Source organism: Octodon degus, unplaced genomic scaffold (genome assembly GCF_000260255.1).
Source record: "Octodon degus isolate 3935 unplaced genomic scaffold, OctDeg1.0 scaffold00002, whole genome shotgun sequence".
In the NCBI taxonomy this organism is placed as follows: domain Eukaryota; kingdom Metazoa; phylum Chordata; class Mammalia; order Rodentia; family Octodontidae; genus Octodon; species Octodon degus.
Genome location: NW_004524578.1, coordinates 11,320,491 through 11,342,680, shown reverse-complemented (window position 1 = coordinate 11,342,680; position 22,190 = coordinate 11,320,491).

The following is a 22,190-nucleotide window of genomic DNA, read 5'->3' as shown; positions in this document are numbered from 1 at the left end:
TTGAATATTTTGTCCCAGAAATGAGAAAAAAAAAATGGTTTGAACAATGGATTCTGCTATTCTTTGATGAAAGACTGAGGTCCAATTTTTGGCTTACTGATTTTCTGGTTAAGAAACTGAATTATCAGTTTACTGTGTGTCTGTCAGGCTCACAGCTTGTTGATAGGAAGCAAATCATAGTGATAACGAGAAAAATCACAAGAGACTATGTTCATTTATGCTGGTGACATTAATTAGGGTAACAGCCTGGATCATTTGCATAAGAGAATGCCTCTTCCAGTGAGGAAGGCAAAGGATGAGATAGCAGATCGGAGACCTGGTCAAGATGGAGAGAAAAGGGAAAATATGTGGTTAAAATAAATCTCCAGATTAGGATTTTTGAGTTAATATCTCACAATATTTGGTTTGAAAAGTAGAATGGAGTTCCCAAATCAGCCCTTTCTCTCACTGCCAGGGCTACCAAAGTGGTGTTAAGGACTGCACTCTATTTTAAAGAGTCCCTTCCCTGGTCAACCTTCATTATAAAATTAACATAAGTTTGTTGATATTTCATTTCAGATTTCCTCCCTCAGGATTCCTGGAAGGCAATTCTATGCTGTCCCTTAGAACCCGGTGACTTCACACCGAGAGACACCATGAGGGAAACATTGATCTCTCTTTCTCTCCATGAAAATGGAATGTCCACTTGGATAAAATGAGAAATGTGCTCTGAATCTCATGTAACCTAACCCTGTAGAAGTCCCTGGGTGTCTTGATTGATTACACTAAGAAATACAGTTTTCCTTCCCTCCAACAAATTGCACATTCTTCACACAAGAGGAGAGAGGCACACACACAGGCAAGTAATGTGTGGGAACAAGTTGCTGGTGGATGGATGAAAACCAAAGAAATTACTTGTGTGAAGAGTATTTGACCTTCCAACATGTTAAAATACCCATTAATGCAAGTCAGAGAATTCAAACTGCTCTAGAAAGACTTTCTGATTTAAAAGGGCAAAGGGGACTCAATTTGTTATGCATTTTAAATTCCAAATAAAATTTCATTCCACAATCTGAATATCTTAAGGGAATTTTAGGGTCATACATTTGGGGACTGAGATTATTCATGCAAATCTTGCTGAGTTAGTACTGATGGGAGGCAGAGCCAGGGCTCTGTAAACCTGGCAGGAAAGGAGTGCCTTGTGGGAGTACTGTGGGGTGGCCAGGGAGGATCCCTGCTGGCTGTGAGGAAGACAGGACGACTGTGCTTCAGCCTTCCGTTGCTTTTACATGGCTTCAATTTGCAGAGCTGCCTTCAAACTTGTTACTTTGCCTCATACTCCAAGGAATAAATTCTTCCTCCTCTGATCCTCATCCTCTTTCTGATTTCTGAATTCCAAAGTAATCAACAAAACCTGTGTTTCAATAATTCCTCACTCAATGTGAAGGAAAAGTGGTTTGAATCTTGGTTCTAGCATTATGAATTACATCCTTGTGACCTTGGAAAAAAGCACACTTCTTAGCTTCAATTGTATCATGACTAAAATATGAATAACCTCTTCCAGGCTTAGCCTACTTTGTTTATTTTAATTTTAACTAATTATTATAGAAGACATTAAATCTTATGCCCATAGTGCTTTTACTGTAGCACAGAGAACGATCTTTACTAGTCTATATAGCTATTTGTTCATTAAACAGAGGTCTATCTCTATTTTTCATTAGTTAAATATCTTATGTACATGTCAACTATTAATATTTAGTATGTGTTACATACTTCTGTTTCATAGGTATGGGACTGTCCTTAGCTTTTCTCACTATTATTACACAAGCTCTCATTGGGTGGTTTCTTCTCTCCCACGACATATGAGTAATTCAAAAGCTTATCTTTTCAACATGATTTTTCTTTTCTCTCTCTCTCTCTCTCTCTCTTTCTCTCTCTCTCTCTCTCTCTCTCTCTCTTCCTTTCTTTCTTTCTGTATTTTAAGGAAGAGTCTATAGGGTGTTCAGGGTCTCTTTACTAGATTGGACTCATGATCTGCTTGTTTACAGCCTCCCAAGAGCTGGGATTACAGGCACGTGCCACCATGACCAGTATCATTGCACCCTGGGGGCGGGGCTGGAACAGCAGGCCCAGGGATCAAATCCCCACCCCCGCCCCTGCTTGCAGGTGCTTTAATCCGCTGAGCTATTTGGCCTGCCCTTTCTTTTCTTAACTACGATCTAGTTACTATTTAAGCATTTCCCCCTGACCTCATCATGCCCAGGATGAATAAAGATAGTCCCAGCTCTCTACTATCTGAAAACATGAGACAGATAAATAAACAAACTCTAACATTTATCCTTGATATATTCCATGTTTTAACTCAAATTCCAACAACAATTCCAACGAATCATCAAGTGTGTCAGAATCTACCTCTTATATACTTCCTGAGTCTATCTCTTCCAGCTCCTGTAACCACTACTTCATTGATACGGGCCATCATAGTTGGCCTTGCTTTATTGTAACAGATTCCTAACTGATTTCCCTTGGCTCTGCTTTCCCTGTATTTTTTTTCACTCTTCTCTAGCCTTTGTTCTGGGAAATGATTCTGGGAAGATCTTCTGGAGCTGCTGCTTCAGGAAGGATCATGATGCTCATAGCCAGCACCTCCCAGGGTGGCCCGCATCTAACAGGTAATCAGCCACTCTTTGTTAGTTTGTCCAAAGCATAGAAAGTCATTCTGAAAACAACTGTATTGTGTGAAATTAAGCCCAGGATACATTTTAGCTTAAAGATGTAGATGTAACAACATCTACTGTACCGAGAAACTCTCACTTCTTTCTTGGAGTCAGGCTGTCATCACTGTTGCCTTGTTTATATATTGTAATCAAAGAGACAGCTCAATGTCCGAGGTAAGTGCAATACCACAATATGGATGGAAATATCAATTTACAAATTGATTGAAATTCTGATTCCACTGTAAATTGGATGAATCTTATGAAATGTAGAAAAATACTGAGTTGTTTGAAAAATAATCTGAGTAAAGGAAATTAGACTTAGAGTTCATCCTTGGGCCAGGGAGATAGCTCAGTAGAATAAGCACTTGCCTGGCAAGTGCAAGGGCTGGAGTTCAATCCCTAGTTCTGCAAAAAAAAAAAAAAAAGAGTTCATCCTTATAAGTTGGTATGCATGTAGTAAAATTCCAGTACCAGTAAAGTCATTTCTGGGGCTGTGGCATTTAGACTGGAACTGACATTGGCTTCTGAGCCATGTGGAGGTATGGATGCTAAAATATCTCACAAAGCCATCTGCAGGAAACTTTCCATATTTTCTATATCTATTCCATATAAGGCACAACTTCCTTTCTTTAGTGCAAACTCACAGAAAGTCTTGAGTTATCAGATGGACAAGTTAAAAACAGATGAATTAAATTTAAACCTCTACTGCAAATTATGAAAGCACAGCATTTGATGTTTGTTTCCCTGTTTCTGAAATTTAAAAAAAATTACAATATTAAAATAACTCATAAGGTGACCAAGGTAAATTTTTCTCTATTAATTGATCCAGGGAGACAGCATGCATGATTGCAAGAGCACAGAACTTAGACTTACAGCAAAAAGTGAAGGCTCACTAGTTCAAGCACATAAACCTAAGACATTGTATTTGTCTGCTTTCTCCCTGCTGGGGCAAAATACCTAACAACCACAATGAGGAGGAGACTTTTATGTTCCTCATAGTATCTGAAGGTTTAGTCCACACATAGATGACTCCAAGACAGAAAACGCATCGATGAAAGGCCTGGCAGAGGAAACCTGCTCAACCCATAACAGCCAAGAAACAGGAAAAGAGAGGAGCTGGAGACAAGAACACACCCAGGCCGTGCTCTCAGGAAACAACCTCTTTGACCCAGGCTATACCTCCTAACAGCACATTCACCTGTCCCCCATGACCCAGTCTCCCTCTAGGAGCCCTGTCTCTGGACATAAGAGGCTTTAGGGGGGCACATTAGATCTAACCCATAACAGAGGTGTTGGCCCAGGGTGAATACTCGCTAAGTATTTTAAGTATGGACCTAAAAATAGTGGTTGCTTGAGATTCCTTCTGTCATCTCTTAAAAAACTCATCGGTTGAGTGGGCTCATGAAGGTTTGTGGGCTCAGAGGTACAGACTGACATTTCTGCTGTAAAAGAGAGCTAAGGGGCCTAAAGAAAAACATACGCTTCAATTTCATTTCAGTTGTTTGTTCAGATGATCTGATTTTTATTTTTGTATTTTAGGACATGGTCTACAGAGTCTCACTGGGTAGATCAGACTCTTAGTGATCCTCCTGTTTATAGCCTCCTAAGTGCTGGGATTACAGGCATGCGCCACCATGCCCAGTCTCAATCACTGTCTCAGCACTCTGCAGGGGTGGGCAGGCACAGCAGGCCAGGGACCCAATCTCTGGCCCCTGCATCTACCTAAGCAGGCACTTTAATCTGCTGAGCTATTTGGCCAGTCCTCAGATGATCTGAATTAAGTTACTTAATAACTCTTGGCTTCACTTATTTCATCTATAAAATGGGGATAATTTTAGTATCTAAATGAAATCTTTAGCAAAATATTTGGCATGCAAATTAGCACTTAGTATAATTAGCTAAGATCACTTTTTAATGAAATTTATTTTCTTTATGCTATGACAAATTTAAGTATGATGAAGAAATATTAATAATCACAAAAATAGAAGGAAAGGAAAACTAGACAAATAGGCAGAGATGACACATGATCAGCTTATTACTGTTCTAGCACTACTTTGCAATTTCCTTCCATTTCACTTATTTTTACAGTGCTTTTCTTTTGGTAATACATGTTTTTAATTAAAAAAGTGTATAATTTAAAAAGTATATGGCCAGGGATATAGCTCAGTGGCAGTGTCTGCCTGGCAAGTGTGAGGTCCTGAGTTCAATTCCTGCTACTAAAACAACAACAACAACCACCATGAAATAAAAAGTATAGGAAAATACAAATGAACTAGAAATCCGACCACCTAGTGACAGCTATTATTAATATAACATATGCATTTTGTGTGTGTGTGTGTGTGTGTGTGTGCCTGCACACACACATATTATGAAAACTATGCCATTTAGCTAATACTTGCTTTTTGAAAACTTCTAGGGGATGGGAGATAGCTCAGTAGAATAAGCGCTTGGCTAGCAAGCACAAGGGCCTGAGTTCAATCCCTGGTTCTGAAAAAAAAAAAAAGAAAAGAAAAAAAGAAACCTTCTAGCTTTCCACTCTTGATTCTCAAGAGGAGCAATGATTCATTCTGCAGAGCTGCCTTCTCCCACTGACGTACAGTATGGTGCAATTGCCCATCAACAACCTTTAGCTTTTCTTTTCAGGGGCAAGCTTAGGATCAAAACAAAGCCAATGGGTTGTTCTACTGAAAACAGACTGGCAAGGTAACAGGCAGTTGCTCACACTAGGAGAGCCCTTGAGCACTGTTCTGTAGTTCTGATGGGCATCCTCCTGGCTGTCTTGTTTATTCTGCTTGCTCTTGTAAGACGTGACCATCTTTCTGTTAAATCCTCTTATTTAGCTTTTATACTTTCTTTTACCTGAAATTGCAGAATACCACTCAGAGAGATAATGCAGAGGATTGAATGCTAGCATCAGATACAAAATGGAGGTTCTTTCCATATGCTAGTAAACTGAGAAACTATGGAAAAAGTTAATTTGGCTCTTTCTGTTATCACTGGAAAGTTTGTTCACAAACTTCTGGTAGCTTGGTTGATGTCTGCTATGTAAGGAGACAGATTTTAGAAAAAAAAAATATAGCTATGTAAGGAGACACATTTTAGAAAAAAATTATAGGGGACAGGATGGAACAGCTACTTTTAAAATTAATTTTATTGAGAAACAAGTAGCAATGAGACAGTTTCAAAACAGGTTAACAGGACAGTTTCAGTAATTAATACATTGCATATTGTTATCTTCATAGTAGTTATTCATATTACAAGATGCAGACATGATATCCTGTCTGAACACTATTAGTACAAATCTTTCTTCTCATTGAATTAAGAGAAACTAGCTGTATAGCTATCCTATTTTGTATATACAGATGCAAAATGGTCCTTCATTTATATCCCCTTTTTTTGTTTAGTTTTGTCAGAGATGGGTATTCCATTGTCATTTAAATATTGTAGGTGTGTGAATTAGGAGAGTCACATGGAGAGAAAACATTCTCTTGGGCTTTCACAGAGAGCGAATTGGTCAAGTAATGGCCATGACTCATCCAAATGGCTGACAGTGACAGAGGCTCTACAAACTGCAGTACATGGTTTCAGGGTAAATCCTGAGGTGATATGACTGACCTTGTCAGACACAAAAGTTATATTTCTTATTATATAGGTCTTGCCTTATCTTGGTCTTAGCCATCCAGCAGTAAAGTATAAAAATGAGGTATAAAAAGTAAAGCTATATTAATATGCTGAGCTGTAAAAGGCTCAAGTCAACAACTTCTGACATTGCCAGTCCTTCGGATAACCCACTACGATTATGGACTACTGGACTCTATTGGGTTATTCTGGAACAGCTACTTCTAATGACATTGGATGATATCAAAATAAGAAGATCACGTTTCTTATGTTTTGGTGCAGACTGAAGTCAGTAACTTCTGCAACCAAGCTATAAGACTGTTGCAGCTCATCTATCCCGTGTTTAAGATCACGCAAACAACATTCTGAGATTGATTCTGAGACTGTTGCTGTTACAATACAAAACTGACTTAAAAGCCATATCTCTTTTCTTATGTGACAGTTATTGATTAAGAGTGAGTTAGGATCTTACAAACAAAACTGGAAAAATCTGAGACTATCAGAGTACCACCAGCATGTAAGTCTTCAAGCACCTCTGAAACATGCTACACATACATACAGCCACTCTTCTTTAATCAAGGAAGTAATATTTTTCTGTTTTTAAGTAAACACATTCTTCCTAATTATTCTCTGCCCTCCCTCATTTGTAAATAGCTACCACTGTAGGGAATCCAGGCTGACAGAACATCTCACTCATCCTTTCCTAAGCACAGAGTTAGTGAAGAGAGAACCTGGGAAGCCATAGCTAGAATCCTGTAGTTTTGATTATAAGCAACATATTTAATATTTGTTCTTACTTTCAAGGTCAAACCAAGTCACGTGGTTGTGCCCGAGTTCAGCAAGTGTGAAAAATGAATCCCTTTCCACAGGGAGAAAGGCTATCAGGTATCTGTTAAAAGATTAATGAAAACAATGTGATCCAAAAGCCCCTTGCACCTGGTATGCATCTTTTTGTTAAGGCTGGGGCTATTCTGCCTCTGTTCTTATAGGCAGAAAGTAGTTAAATTTACCTTTTGCCTGGTAAGAGCAGCAGTGTTTTCAACTTTCTTATTTCATAGATGAGTGGTCTGCAGAGATCTCAATGTCTCTCAGGACTTTGTACTTTTATACAGCAGGAATGAAATTATTTTGCTAAAATGTAGGTACTAGAAATAGCATGGACAGAATCTGTTCTTTTGAGACACATTTTTCACTGGAAGCAAGACAGAAATCAACAAAAGAAAACTAAACAAAACCACACACAAAGAAATAAAGAAGAAACAAAACTACTTCCACCATCCACCCCTCTCATATGTCTGAGTCTTGAGATTTGCAGCATTTTGGGGAAAAAAGTCCCCCTAAGTGAAGGACCTATAGATTCACCTTCTATTCCCTAAGAAGGTATAGTCCTCAGGTTCTTTCTTTGGGTTTTCCTTGGCAAGATATGAGAATTTGGTGTGCTGCCAGTCAGCCTTGTGAAATCTAGAGCAGTTGATTCTAACTAGTATTGGGTTCTAACTAGTACTGGATTCTAGCATAAATGATAATGCTAATCATTTGGGTTGAATCCACACTAGGGTAACTAGAATTTCAGTTGCAGTACAGGATGCTCTGTTAGGCATTTAATAAACTCTGTTAGGTGAATTGCAAAAGACACACTTAATGTTTACTGGATAAGTCTCTGTTACCACCAGGCAGGGAATTTTTCTGTCTGCCACATTGCTTGTCTTATTTCTGGGGTCTGCCCAATTCCAGATTCTTGAGACTAATCCAGTATGTCAGGAATGAATTTATTATTATCTGGTACTAACATTTGGAGAAGGTCCTCGAGCTGCTATGTGAAGTAGTTAAGGTTTATAAATCTTCATTCTACGTGAGGAGAATTATCAAGGACCAAGTTCCTAGGGAGCTTGAGGTTTGTGTTGCTCTAGTTGGTGAAGAACACTGTGACCCACTGAGGTGATGGATAAGTATCAAGTGAATACAAGTTGAGAGACCAGCTAAAGACATGAAGAATATGGTACATTCAAATTTATTTTGCTTTTCTTATTTTGCTAAATATTTTAATTGGTTCCCCTTCTCCCCCTGCCTCACCTTTGTTTTTGGTGCCTGGGATCAAACTCTGGACCTTATACTTGCCAGGCAGTCACTTATGGTGCTGAACTATGTCTCCAGCTCCTCTTATCCCTTTTGTACTGCTGTTTTATATTGATAGTATTTGTGATAGTTAAAGTTGGTGTCATTCCAAAATGTCATGATATTCCAATTAAATATCCACTGACTTAAAGGAAGATTGAATATCATTCTAAGCAATTCAAAGCTTTTGCTAGATTTAAAAATGCATGAGAAATTAAAATGTCTCTAGAAGGAGAATATATTTTCAAGGATAATCAATCAATCAATCTATCTATCTATAATATGTAAATATATATATATATATATTGATGAATTTTTATGAACTGAATATGCTCTTATAACCAGTATCCAAATCAGGAAACATTGCCAGTAGTCTATGAGTGCCTCATGATTTCCATATGAATTGAGTTAATTCAAGATTAGTAAATACCAGTTTTATTATGTTACATGAGGGATACATTAGCATACTTTCATTGCTGGAACAAAATGCCTGACATACACAACTGAAAAGAGTAAATGGGGTTTTTTTGGTTTATGGTTTAAGAGGTTTCAGTCCATGGCTGGTGGGAACCAGTGTAAAAACACTGTGGCAGCATCACATGGCTGCAGAAAGCTGCTCACTTTTTGGTGGCTGGGTAGCTGAGCACAGGGGAAGAACCCGAGGAGAAGGGTCCAGAGGTGAGATATTACTCTAAGACATATACACATTATAATAAGTAGACAACGTTTAAATTGGCTATTATAGAAAAATTAATGGAACAAATGAAATTGTGTCTAATGAATTAAAGTAAATTTTTAGAATAAAACAATAATAAAAGTATAGATTGAGCGGTATAAAATTAGCTAACTAGCTTGTTGTGGTAGTATATGTCTGTAAACCCAGAACTCTGGGAGATTGTGGCTGGAGGACTCTAAGTTTCATTTCAGAGAGGGCCACATAGTGATGTGTGAAATACTATCTTAAGAGCAGAAATAAAATGCAGGATGGAGGAAATTGGAAGCACAGATACAGCTCAGTGCATAGGCCCCAAAATCTTGAATTGAAAAGTACAAGAAGTGAAATGAAAAATGTCCTAGTAGGACTCAGCATTATTTGTACTGGAGACATGCCAACTACGATGATCATATATCCTGAGAAATAAAAACCCAGAATGAGTAAAAACTAACACAAATGAGCAGAGACCTTGAGATATTGCAAAATCCCCAGAATACGTACAATTGGGTTTCTAAAAGAAGAAAGAAAGAGAAATGGAGAGAGAGTATTTGAAGAAATACAGCCAAAATTTTACCAAAGTTAGTTTTCAAAAAAAATTTCATTGCATATCTAAAAAGCTCCATCAATTCTCTGTCTGCTAAACTTGAAAGCATTAAATTATCCTTCATCAAAGACAAAGAGAATCTTCAGAACACCAGGAGATGAGCGGCTCAGCACCTATAATGCATCTTCAATGAGATAACTTTAGTAACTATGGAAGAAAGAAGTCAGTGGCATGGCATACTGTTTTCAACAAACTGAAAGCTAGACTGTGGTTGTAATAAATGAATTGCTTAATACATGCAGATAAGAAAGAAACAGAGCTTTAGAAATGGGGGAGCAAGACAAACCTTTACAGACCACACCCTCAGTGACTTCCTTTCATGGACAGGGCTTTACGCCCTAACTCATGTTTAGCTATAAACTCATCTGTGGTCTAATCTACTGTAAATACCATCCCTCCATTACCCAGTCATGACTACAAAGTCCTGCTTATGAGCACTTTGAAAGAACACCTAGATGTAAACTGGAGCAGGATTAAGCCATATTAATTCAATGAAGAAACCTGAGAAAGCTACATCATCACTCTGTGACCATATATTCTCAGAATTATTAGGAATTTTAAATTAAAAAATAAAAATGGCAATGTGCACACATATTGTTAACATTGAAAGATGTTTAAAGTAAAAAAATAGCGTATGGGTACTTAGACACATACACATATGATCGGACTTGAGTTGGGGTATATAAATGTTAGCAGTGGTCATCTCTTCATGATGATACTATTTTATATGTAGCAGTAATTTTATGTATTTTAACTTTTCATGATGAAATTTTATTTCTTTCATAATTATAAAATATTTTTAATAATTTTATTGGGAAACAAATAGCAATGAGACAGTTTCAAAACTGATTACTAGGACAGTTTCAATAGTTAATACATTGCATTTTGTTGTCTACTTAGTGGTTATTCATTGTATAAGATACAGACATGATATCGTGTCCACAAACACTATTAGAACAAAATCTTTCTATTCATTGAATTAATAGAAAGTAGCTGTATATCTATCTTAACTATTTTGAATATACAGATACAAAATGGTCATTCGTTTGTACCCCCTTTTTTCTTTAGTTTTTGTCAGAGAAGGCTGACACTGATGAAGGATCTACAAACTGTGGTACAGGGTTTCAGGATAAATCTTGAGGAGGTTTGGCTGACCGCATAAGATACAAAAGTTACATCTCTTGGTATACAGGTCTTGCTTTATCTTGGTCTTAACCATCCAGCAGAAAAGTATAAAAAGTAAAGCCATATTAGTATGCTGAGCTGTAAAAGGCCCAAGTCAAAAACTTCTGACATTGCCAGTCCTATGGATAACACATTACTATTATGGGCTACTGGACTATATTGGGATATTTTGCTGAACTCACACCTACAATATTTAAATGACAAAACTATTTACTTATTTTTTATTATATTTATTTACTTTTTTGGAACTGGGGATTGAACTCAGGCCCTTGCGCTTGCCAGGGAAGCGCTTATTCCACTGAGCCATCTCCCTGGCCCCAAAAAATCTCTTCTGCACTTTGTTTGTTTTGGCAGAACTGGGGATTGAACTCAGGCCCTTGAGCTTGCCAAGCAAGTGCTTATTCCACTGAGCCATCTGCCCAGCCCCAAAACTATTTTTTTAAAGACGCTATTTTAAGATTTGCAAACAAACTTAAAATAACAAAAATATTTCATTGGGAGAAGAGGAAAAATGAGACAGAAAGCCCAGGAAAAAAGGCAAGATTTTAAGGCAATTTAAGGGACTGGGGATGAAGCTCAGTCCTCACAGGTAGAGGGAGGGGTAGACTCACACCAAGGAGACAGCCTTGGAAGTTCTTATCATTTTTCTTATGTTTATGTGCTCTATTTGCCATGTTTTCCCTGAAAAGGACTGGAGTTAAGTTATTTTCACCCCCACATCATTGTTTAATTAACATTTGCTTTATTTCTTTTGAATGCAACAACATGAGGCATGTGGTTATACATGAAGACAATTCTTGATGCCATATTTTATAGCCTTCTGTCACAGATTAGGAACTAAGGCAGAGTTAGCAGCCTCCTGGAAAGGAGTGTATCATACATGTCCCAGTGCATTGTATGTTCCCCCTGTCTGCCAGGTTGTGGCCAGCATGCACATTGACAAGCAATCATCGGTCTACTTGGTGTCAACTCAAGGTAAGACATGAACCGTGGAAGTTATTGAGAAATTAAATTAGTTTTAGAAACAAAGCACCTTAGGGCCTAGGTATTTCAGTTTGGAGCAATTAGCCAAAGGACTTGTACATGAAAAAAAATTGACAAAAATAATCAGTAATTTCTCAGAGGAAACCAGTTTTGTTTGTTGAAGAAAGTTTATGTTCTTGAAAAGAAATAATGATATTTTGTGCTTCTGAGTAAAAGAAGCCTGTTGCCAGGAGTACAGTCTCTTCAGCTGGCATTGGACAGCAAAGGGGACCAAACAATAGATAAATATGAGTAAGATGACTTGAGACTTTAGTGTTTCTTTGAAACCAGGGGATTAGGGTGAACAGAGCCACTATTATAGGATAGGAAGCTGAGGGGGAGGTGAGACACTGTATAGAAGATGTTTTGGAATTTTTGTGTCTTATGAATATGAAACCTTTTCTGCTCCTCTATGAGTCCAGTAAGAATGATTAATCCTATTTTGCATTCCTTCAAGATGTTGACCCTCGAAACTTGTTTTTAAATTGGTGCATTTAATTCATCTTTTTGTTGAAGTGACAAAATACTTGGGGAAATCATCCTAAAGAAGAGAAGGTTTATTTTTGTTCATAGTGAGAGAAGGCTAAGTTCTATGGTCAGAAGGTTCCACTGCCTTAGGCCTATGGAAGGCACAAATATGGCAGGAGAGAGTGGAGGTGGAAAGCTGCTCACCTTACAGCAGTCACAAAAGAAAGCAGTGAAGGGAACTGAAAGAGCCGGAGCATGAAAAGAAGGAACCAGGTGCTTTCATTCCCCAAGATTATGTTTCCATGAGCCACTCCCTTAAGTAGGCTACGTAGTTCATTGCCTTCACCTTCCAACAACGTCACCTAAGTATTACATCATCAGTGGGCGCCTCCACTGTGGAAGTCAGAGCCCTCTTGATCCAGCCACTTCCTAAAGTCCATCAGAAACCAAGCCTTCAACACCCAGGTGGGCCAAGCTCACATCTGAGGTAGTTACTTATCTCCTTGCAAAATATCTGACACCCAGACATTAAAGGAGGAAAGGTTTATTTCCTCTCACGTCTGCCTGCTGTGAGCTGCCTCCTGCCTGTCCTGCTATACCATGGACAGTTTCTCCTCTGAAATGCCCTTCAGCCACCTGCCTTTGTGTCAGCTGACTGTAGATTCAATCCTCTGCAAGCTGTGAGTCTGACAAGCCTTCCCTCACTTAACTTTGGGTGGTGGATATTTTGTCTCAGTAACTAGAAAAGTAACCAAATACATGTTAGAATATGTGGTTGTTCTTACAATGGGTACTCAAATGAATCATTTTCCAATAAATTAATGGGTGAATTGGAACTGTGGTTCCTTTAACTTTGTAATTTCTCAATAACTAGCACAGAATCTAGCATAGTACGGAAATCCAGTGATTATTTGTTAAATGCATGATAGCTCCACAAAGAACTGATATAGGACAGCTATTAAATGGTACAAATTAAAAATTCTCTCTCTCTCTCTCTCTTTCTCTCTTTCTCTCTCTCTTTCTCTTTTTCTCTGTTTCCTTGTCTCCCTGTCTCTCTCTCTCTGTGTCCGTCTCTCCATCCGTCTCTCTCTCTCTTTCTTTCTCTCTTTTTCTCTGTCTCCCTGTCTCCCTGTTTCTCTCTCTCTGTGTCCATCTCTCCATCTGTCTCCCTCTCCCTCTCCCTCTCTCTCTCCCTCCCTCTCCCTCTCTCCCCTCCCCCTCCCTCTCTCCCTCCCTCCCCTTCTCCTCTTGGAATGATGGAACTAGGAAACGAATCTAGGATCTTCACAGTGAGTCAAATCCCCAGCGCTTCTTGTCAATTTACTTTTTATCTTTCAGACAGGGTGCTGCTGCATTCCTAAATTGCCCAGGCTGAGCTCAAACTTGTAATCCTCCTGACTCAGCTTGCCAGAGTGCTGGAATTACATGTGTGTAACAGTGTCTTAGGGAACAATGAGTTTAATATTAATGAAAAGAAAATAGAGTGATGTGTGTTCTGCTGTCTGAGACTATTATTAAATCTCTGGCTTGCCTATTTCTAGCTGTGAGACACCAGTTAAGTCATTTGCACTTCTGTCCACTCGCTCTGCATGCAAATTAAGCTTTATTGTGGCTGATGAATTAGCATATTTACACAAAGCACTCAGCATACTGTATGGTACCACACTGTGGGTGCTCGCTAAGTATTATAATTATCATTATGATTATCATTGAGGGAAACAATTTACAGAAAAGGTAAAGAGTTTCTTTTCCTTTTTGTGGCTTAGGGATGAAAACCAGTGTTTGGCATATGTTAAACAAGTGCTTTACCCTAAACTTTTATGGAAGGCAAAATATTAAAGATGATGTTTTAAAATAAGTTTAATAACCTAATTTAAATTGGAAACTTATATGAGATTATACAATATGTAGTATTTACAACATGTGTGTATATATACAAACATATTGTCTATATAATGAGGAAGAATATAAATTTCCACATCTGGATGAAAGTACATTAATTTTTTTAATAATTATTTCTAGACAGTCAGAGGCTTGATGGCTTTTTCCATTAATGCCTTATTAAATTTTCCACATTTCTATTCTACTCATGCAGTGCCTCTGTAACTAGTGGAAATAGTATGTGCTATAGAAATTGGCTCTTTATTAGTTTTTAAGATCTCAAAGAAAATGAAATGCAGTTTAGATTTCACTTGGCCCCAGTGTGGCTGCAATGCTGTCACCTAGAGGAAGCCCTAAAGGGACGCCACAGTGGGGATGTGACTAGCACAAATCCTGCTCCTCAGAGGCACCCAGCGAAGCTGGTGGATTCAGCCGGAAGAGGATTTGGTGTTGAGATGCCCCCGCTGGTCACAGCACCCACTCATGTTGTTCTTGCTATGCAGAAGCCTAAATCTTTGTCCAAACTCAGCTACTTGATTCATTTTCATTTAAATGGAAGTTCAGTTTTGAAGGGTTGAGTTTACCTTCATTCTTTTTCTTTTTTCACAGCGGTCTTGGCACCATCAGGTTCCAGCCTGGAGAAGAAGCATCTGAGTCAGAGATGAGGCCAAACAGTGTTTCTGGTGATGTTCCCAGTGCTCTGAGAAAGATTGTCTCTCCTGGTACTCCATGTCTCAATGGATAGCTTGCAGAGAGCCACAAGGTAAGTGACACAGCCAACACAGTTGTCTAATCCACCCCTGGCTGTATTTGAGAGGATAGTAGCTGTCGTCATGGGTCTGGTCCTCTCCAGGATCTTCCTTCAATGAACAATTCCCAGAAAATCTTGCCCATGGGAAAAAGAATGACAAGCTACTAAGAAGCAAGGAGCCTGGGTTTATACTGTTGCCAGGTAAATTTAAATCAGTCCTGCAAAATTCAGAGCCCAAACATGGGCTCAAACTTGTAATCACAAGTGATGAATATGCACTTCACAAATGAAGAGATACAAATGGCAAATAAATATAAGAAAAAAGGTGTAACATCATTGGTCATTCAAGAAATGCCAGTTACAACAACACTGAGATTCCATCTTACACCAGAAGGAATGTCTATCATCAAGAAGTCAACCAATAACAAATACTGAAGAGGCCATGGGGAAAAAGGAACCTTTCTCCACTGTTGGTGGGAGTGCAGGCTGGTACAGTCATTATGGAAATCAGCATGGAGATTCCTCAAAAAGCTAGGATGGGAGGTTCCATTCAAACCAGCCATTTCCCTCATAGGTGTTTTCCCAAAAGAAGTGAAATCATTATATCATAGTGATATGCGCACACCCACAGTTATAGCAGCACAATTTGTGATAGCTAAATCTTGAAAACAACTCAAATGCCCATTAATTGAGGAATGGATAAAAAAAAGATGTGGTATTTTTACACAATGGAGTATTATTCAGCTATAAAAAAGAGAAATTCAAGACTTTTGTCTTGGATGAAACTAGAGACTGTATTGGTCAGTGAAATAAATCAGACCCACATGTGCAAAAATATTGCTCACTAGTATGAGAACCTGAAAGAGTAAATAAAATCTAAAAGGAACACTAGATGCTGTTAAAATGAAAGAATTTGTCCAATGGGAAGTAAAAACTGGGATGAGAAAAAAAACTAAAGAAAAAAGAAAACAATTATATTTATGTATAAATATGCAGGATAATTTGGATAATTGTCCTGCCAATCTCTGGTGGTCTTTTGAAAGGAGCAGTTAATGCTTAAATTTTTTCCTTTTTATTCTTATTGTTTTTTCTTTTTAATTTCTTATAAGTTTTTGTTGTTGATTTTTAACCAATTTTGGATGTTTATGTCTGGTAACATAAACAACTAACTTGAAATACATGCAATACAGAAACCATTGTTGAATTCCTATTACTTTGTTTACTGAAATCGTATATCATTTCTCACACTTTTCTTTTTACTATTTCATATTAGTTAAAAAGAGACATGTTTTAATAAATAAGTAAAATATATTTCTACTCACCTACCACTAAAAAACAAGGGCAAAACCTACATGTAAGATTCCAAAGACATATTTTACTTTATTCAGAAGTGTTTTTATTTATTTATTTATTTTTGACTGGCTCAGGATGCCTTTAGGGCAGGTCTGGTAAGGCTTGAGGATCTGGGGATCAAACCACAGCATCCTGATCGCTTTGTTTGAGCAGTCACTTAAACAACTGAGCTAATGGGCAGGCCCCCCATATTTTACTTTATTGATTGAAAAAGTGCACACTGTTTCTGCTCCACACTCCTCCCTTGTTCTTGCTTGTCTTCCCCTTATTGTTGAGGTAGGGACCATTGGAGCTGTTCAATGGTGGTCGCACAAGTACTCAATCTCTCTCCTCTGCAGAGATGAAGTTCGTTTATTTGCTGTCTCTAAACGAAGTGGCACTGTGTCCATGATATAAAGTGGGTTTAACACAAGATGAGCTCAATGTTGCAAACTCCAGACTGTGTCTTTAAATACTTAGACTTGTGCAATCTGTTAGAAATCTGGGTACCACTCAACACACCTGAAGGCTGGGATTGGGGAAAGTGGGCGAAAACAATGCTGAACCTCCAGTTTTGGGGACCAAGAGGTACGTCTCCATGTGTGCATACCTGAATGATATGATATGGAACAATGTCTTAGTTTCTCTGAATCTCAGTTTCTTAATTCATAGGAACTATTGGGCTGGTGAGAGGCCCAGACACACTGAATGAAAGTGCTTGTGCATAATGGATATTGCATTTTATGTAAGTTGAGCACACATAGCTTCCATTACAAATGGCTGTGAATAAAAATAAATGTTAGTGAAATAAAATTTGTCATAGATATAGTGACAGCAGGTATTTCACTTAAGTGACCTGCATTTTAAATGCTCTAAAGAGCACTAGATCAGGTTTTCTCAACTAAAAAATGGACTGGGATCTATGCATCTAAGAATCATCCCCAAAATCTTGTTGAAATGCAGTTTTCTAGGCCTAGCTAACATGTCCTTGCTGGTAGGGACCTGCAATCTGTGTACAATTCCTATTCACAGTATATGTTAAAACCATAAATTTGTTGATGTAGAATTTTAAAAGCTGCTTTTAAAAATATTAGTCCAACCTTGTCAGAAAGATAATCTAATGTGATAGAGTGTAAATGATGGATGTTTTATAATCATAACAGGATGTGTTTTTTATGAAACTCACTTGAATGTTTAATGCATTATTGGAAGTAGATTAGTTTAAAGCCCAGATTCTGTTTGGTGCAAAAGCTTGCTCTACCACTTGCCAGATGTAAGACTTTGATGGCATCTTCCCTATTCATTTTTACTTTATTTACTTTATTTTAGTTTTCATTTTTATTTTTCTTGGTGGAACTGGGGATTGAACTCAGGCCCTTGCGCTTGCCAGGGAAGTGCTTATTCCACTGAGCCATCTCCCCAGCACCTCCATTCAATTTTAGTTGCCTGTTGACCTGATAGCTTCTACCTGAAAGGGGTTGTTGAAAAACTGAATGAATTATCACATCTATTAATTTTAGTCTATAAATCCTTAGCTGTTTCGAAAAGAAGACAGGATGGCTGTATAATTCAGAACTATTTTGTAAATAGTTAGTGAACATCTTAAGACTTACTTTAACCAGGAAAGAGAAGCAAATCTGGATGGGCCTATTTTCCTCCCTTTTAAAGCAGGAAGTTTGATCAACAGACCTGACTTCACTCAAAGAAGGATGAGGCTGATGCTAACTCCTGGGACCCAGAGTCCCTACTCCCAACAAGGTTATTTTTCCATTGCTACACAGGCATTTCATGCACACTCACCTGCCAATTATAACATAGAGAATGATTTCTATTGAACCACTGACCAAGATACATTTATCCTAGCCTTTGCACAACCTATGTATCCCTTTCTAAGAGATGGGGAAGCCGAGGTGAGGACACATGTTTCATTATGTCTCTGTGTTCTCATGTTGAAGTCTATATGTTATAAGTGTACCCAGTGCCATAGAAACAGGGCTGAATGACCTCTTTTCAACTCCTTGTTTTTAATAATTCTAGAAACAAATGTGTCAGCTTTCTGGGAGTACGTTAGAATCACTTCCAAGAGTGAATATCTATAGAAGGAAATGAAAGGTAGTGGGACTGAGAAAGGGAGAAATGGAACTTTGAGCACCTCAGTGGAGGATTCAGACCCTGTGGGAACCAAGAAGCAAGGTTCCATGGTCAAAACTGCCAGGCCTGTGTGCCTTTACACTGATCAGTTACTAGGTGATAGTCTTCCTCATTTTATAAAAAAGTAATCAAAAACAAACAAACAAATAAAAAGTAATCACTTCCCACAACTAAACAACTAATTTGGAATACATGCAAGACAATAGCTAATGTATTTTTATTATTGTTGTTCCTCTCACTTGGAAAATCAGGTTCTTCAGTCTAAGATGGGTTTGACTAGGACACCATCACATCCTACATGTGATATATTGTAATCATTATACATTCTGTGTATAGGCAGACTAGAAATATTTATCTATTTTATAGATGAAGATCAAAATAATTAATTTATTTGCACTGTTTCTCACAGTTCATTGTCAACAAAGATGGGACTGAGACTTACATTTTCTTGTCCTCAACTGCTATTTTTTTATTAATTTTATTGGGAAGCAAATATCAATGAAACAGTTTCAAAACCAATTAATAGGACAGTTTCAATAATTAATACATTGCATATTGTTGTCTTCATAGTAATTATTCATAGGACAAGATGCAGACATGATATCCTTTCCTAAAACTATTAGTACAAATTTTTCTTCTCATTGAATTAAGAGAAAGTAGCTGTATACCTATCCTAACTATTTTTTATACATAGATCCAAAATGGTCCTTCATTTGTGTCCCCTATTTTTGATTAGTTTTGTCAGAGATGGGTTTTCCATTGCCATTTAAGTATTGTAGGGGCATGAATTCAGCAAAATAATCTAAAAGAGTCCACTAGTCCATAATAGTAGTGGGTTATCTGAAGGACTGGGAATGTCAGAGGTTGTTGACTTGAGCCTTTTACAGCTCAGTATATTAATGTGGCTTTACTTTTTATACCTTGTTTTTATACTTTTCTGTTGATGGTTAAGGCAATGATTCTGAGAATCTTCAGCAGGTTTTTGAAATTAGCAGTTAATTGGTAGGATTCTCACCCTGGCTATGCTGATACCAGTGAGCTAAGCAACTGCACTGAAGATAGCAATGTATAATACTAGGGTCATGCTTGGAATGCCTGTGGTTCTGGTCTTCCAAATACGTACTGCTTGTCATATCATAACAATTACTGCTATACTGTCTCTCAAGGAAATGTTTGTTTAAAAAAAAAGGTAATAAATGAAAACAAGAGACAAGAAAAAAATGTCGTAGGACTGTCCTGCTACAATGCTGTGTATGGTTAGATTTCTAAATTTCTGTGTAAAAATATGTAATTGTTTATTCCTATTTTTAAAAATATTTTTTGAATTTTGTTTCTTTTTTTCTCCACATTCTGTAGGGATTTAAAGTTTAACATATAAATAGTTCGTGGAAAATACCTGTTCCAGGTTATGTCTACGATGTTTGATATTCAGGCAGTGAGGTTTAGCTCAAATGCCTATGTTTTAGGGTAATAATATCATTAAGCTTGTCTTCTGGAGGGTTAACAACTTTAGTTTGCAGACCAAAAATTAGAGAAAAAGAAGGGCTGCAAGGACAGCCAACATTTTGGCCCTCGCCATTCAAGGTTAGTGAGGACTCAGGACATAGGAGAACCTGTACTGTAACATCATGTAACTCAGTTGTGTCCCAAATTTTCTGATCAAGGAGATTATGGTGCCACAGGGGAAAGTGATTGATGTTGTAGAGTGTGCCTAAGGAGAGTCATATGGAGAGAAAACATTCTCTCAGACTTTCACAGACAGCAAATTGGTCAAGCAATGGCCATGACTCATCCACATGGCTGACACTGACAAAGGATCTACAAACTGCAGTACAGGGTTTCAGGTTAAATTCTGAGGGGATTTGACTGACCTTGTCAGATACAAAGTAACATTTCTTGTTATATAGGTCTTGTTTTATCTTGGTCTTAACTACTCAACTGCTACTTGTAGATCCCTGTTTCACATTGTAGAGATGTATAAAGATACAGCTATGATGAAGCATGTTCACCATTTTAGTTATATATTTGATTGCTAAGACACTTTACCCCATGCCAACAAGTTGAGAAAAGGAAGAGTTATTTACGCTCATAGTTTTAGGGGTTCCAGTGCATAGTCAGAGGGCTCTAGGGCAGGGTGGCATGGCGGAGGGGTGCTGCAGGGAAGCAACAGTCCATGGCAAAAAGGCAGAGGCAGCTAGCAGTTACAGCTTCTTTCTGTCCCTTTATATCCCATCCAGGATACAAGGCCATTTATAGATGCTACCCCATCTAGGGTGGGTTTTCCACTCTCCACACCCAGAACTATGCTGAACCAGTGTAGTTCTCACACGCCTTTATTTCTAGTGTCATACACCCTAATCCATTATCCATGATCCAGCCACCCCACAAAAGTGCCACCTGTGAGTGTGTGAAGCTTTGGGATGACGTCTAGATACAAGCAATAACTTTTCTAAATCTGAGTACGTTGCATTTCATTATATACGGTGAACTTATTTAAGAAATATTTGTAAGTTGCTCTTTTACATATGAAGGCTGGTCAAAATGTTAAGAATCTAAAGACTGTTCTTATTGTTCAGGAAGTCCTGAACTAGTGAAGGAGGGAGGTCAATATGCAAAATATATATATATATATCTTTGTCAGACAAGAGCTGAGATTGTATAAATAAACAAACATTAAATATAATGGAAGTTTCTTAATCTTAGTTATCTACTCGGTGGTAATACTCCATCAAGGCTTCAAGAAAGAAGAGTAAAAGAAATAACATGTCTAGTGTTTAGAATTAGCAGAATTTCAAATAATTCAATGTAAATAAAGAGTGTTTCAAATGTGACTACAGCATAAGAGGAGACTTAAAACATTGATTAGACACTGGAGCTCAAAGGTCTATGGGAAGTTTTCTGAGTGGCTTGGACTTTACTTTGAAGCCAGGCCCTACCAATGGAGGAATGTTAGCCATGAGGAGAAAGAGGACCCTTGAGTTTTAGAAAGATCGCATGGGAATGCAGCAGAGTGGGATTAGCCTGGAAGTCAATAAACCAAGTGAGAAAATGGAACAATAGTCCAGGTCAGAGGTAACAGCAGGTTGGATTTTTGCCTGGTAATTAGTGTTCATATTGATTTCCACTTTTTTTTTTTTAGAGCAGAATGAACAGTTTCTTAGCAGAAGGCAGAGAATCAAGAGCTCTCTTGAGGAAATGAAGTAAAGGAAAATTTCTGATAGAAGAAATGATGGAGGAACATGGTTAGTTTCAGTAATACTCAGAAACCACAGCCATGAAGGGCTCCCTGAAGGACCAGAGCCCTGAGTCCGGAAGGGGAAATGACAATGTATGCATTTACTTTTGAGTGGGCCAACTTGTACCCTATGCAGTGATGTCTCTTTGCTTGCATGGCATGGAGTAAGGCAAGCCTTGGAGAGCTGCCCTCTCCCTTTCCGTGTACACATGCAGCCTCACTTAGATGTGCATCTTGCTCCTCTTACATGTAGGGTATTTTGCCTGAACTTCCCAGGAGTGAGCGTCCAGAACACAGAGGATCAATATATGCAAGGATGTACTCACATATACCGAACACCTCAGGTACTCCATGATGGGCAGTTTAGTATATTTTGCCCCTGTGAATTCATATATATAATATAATTTATTTACAGT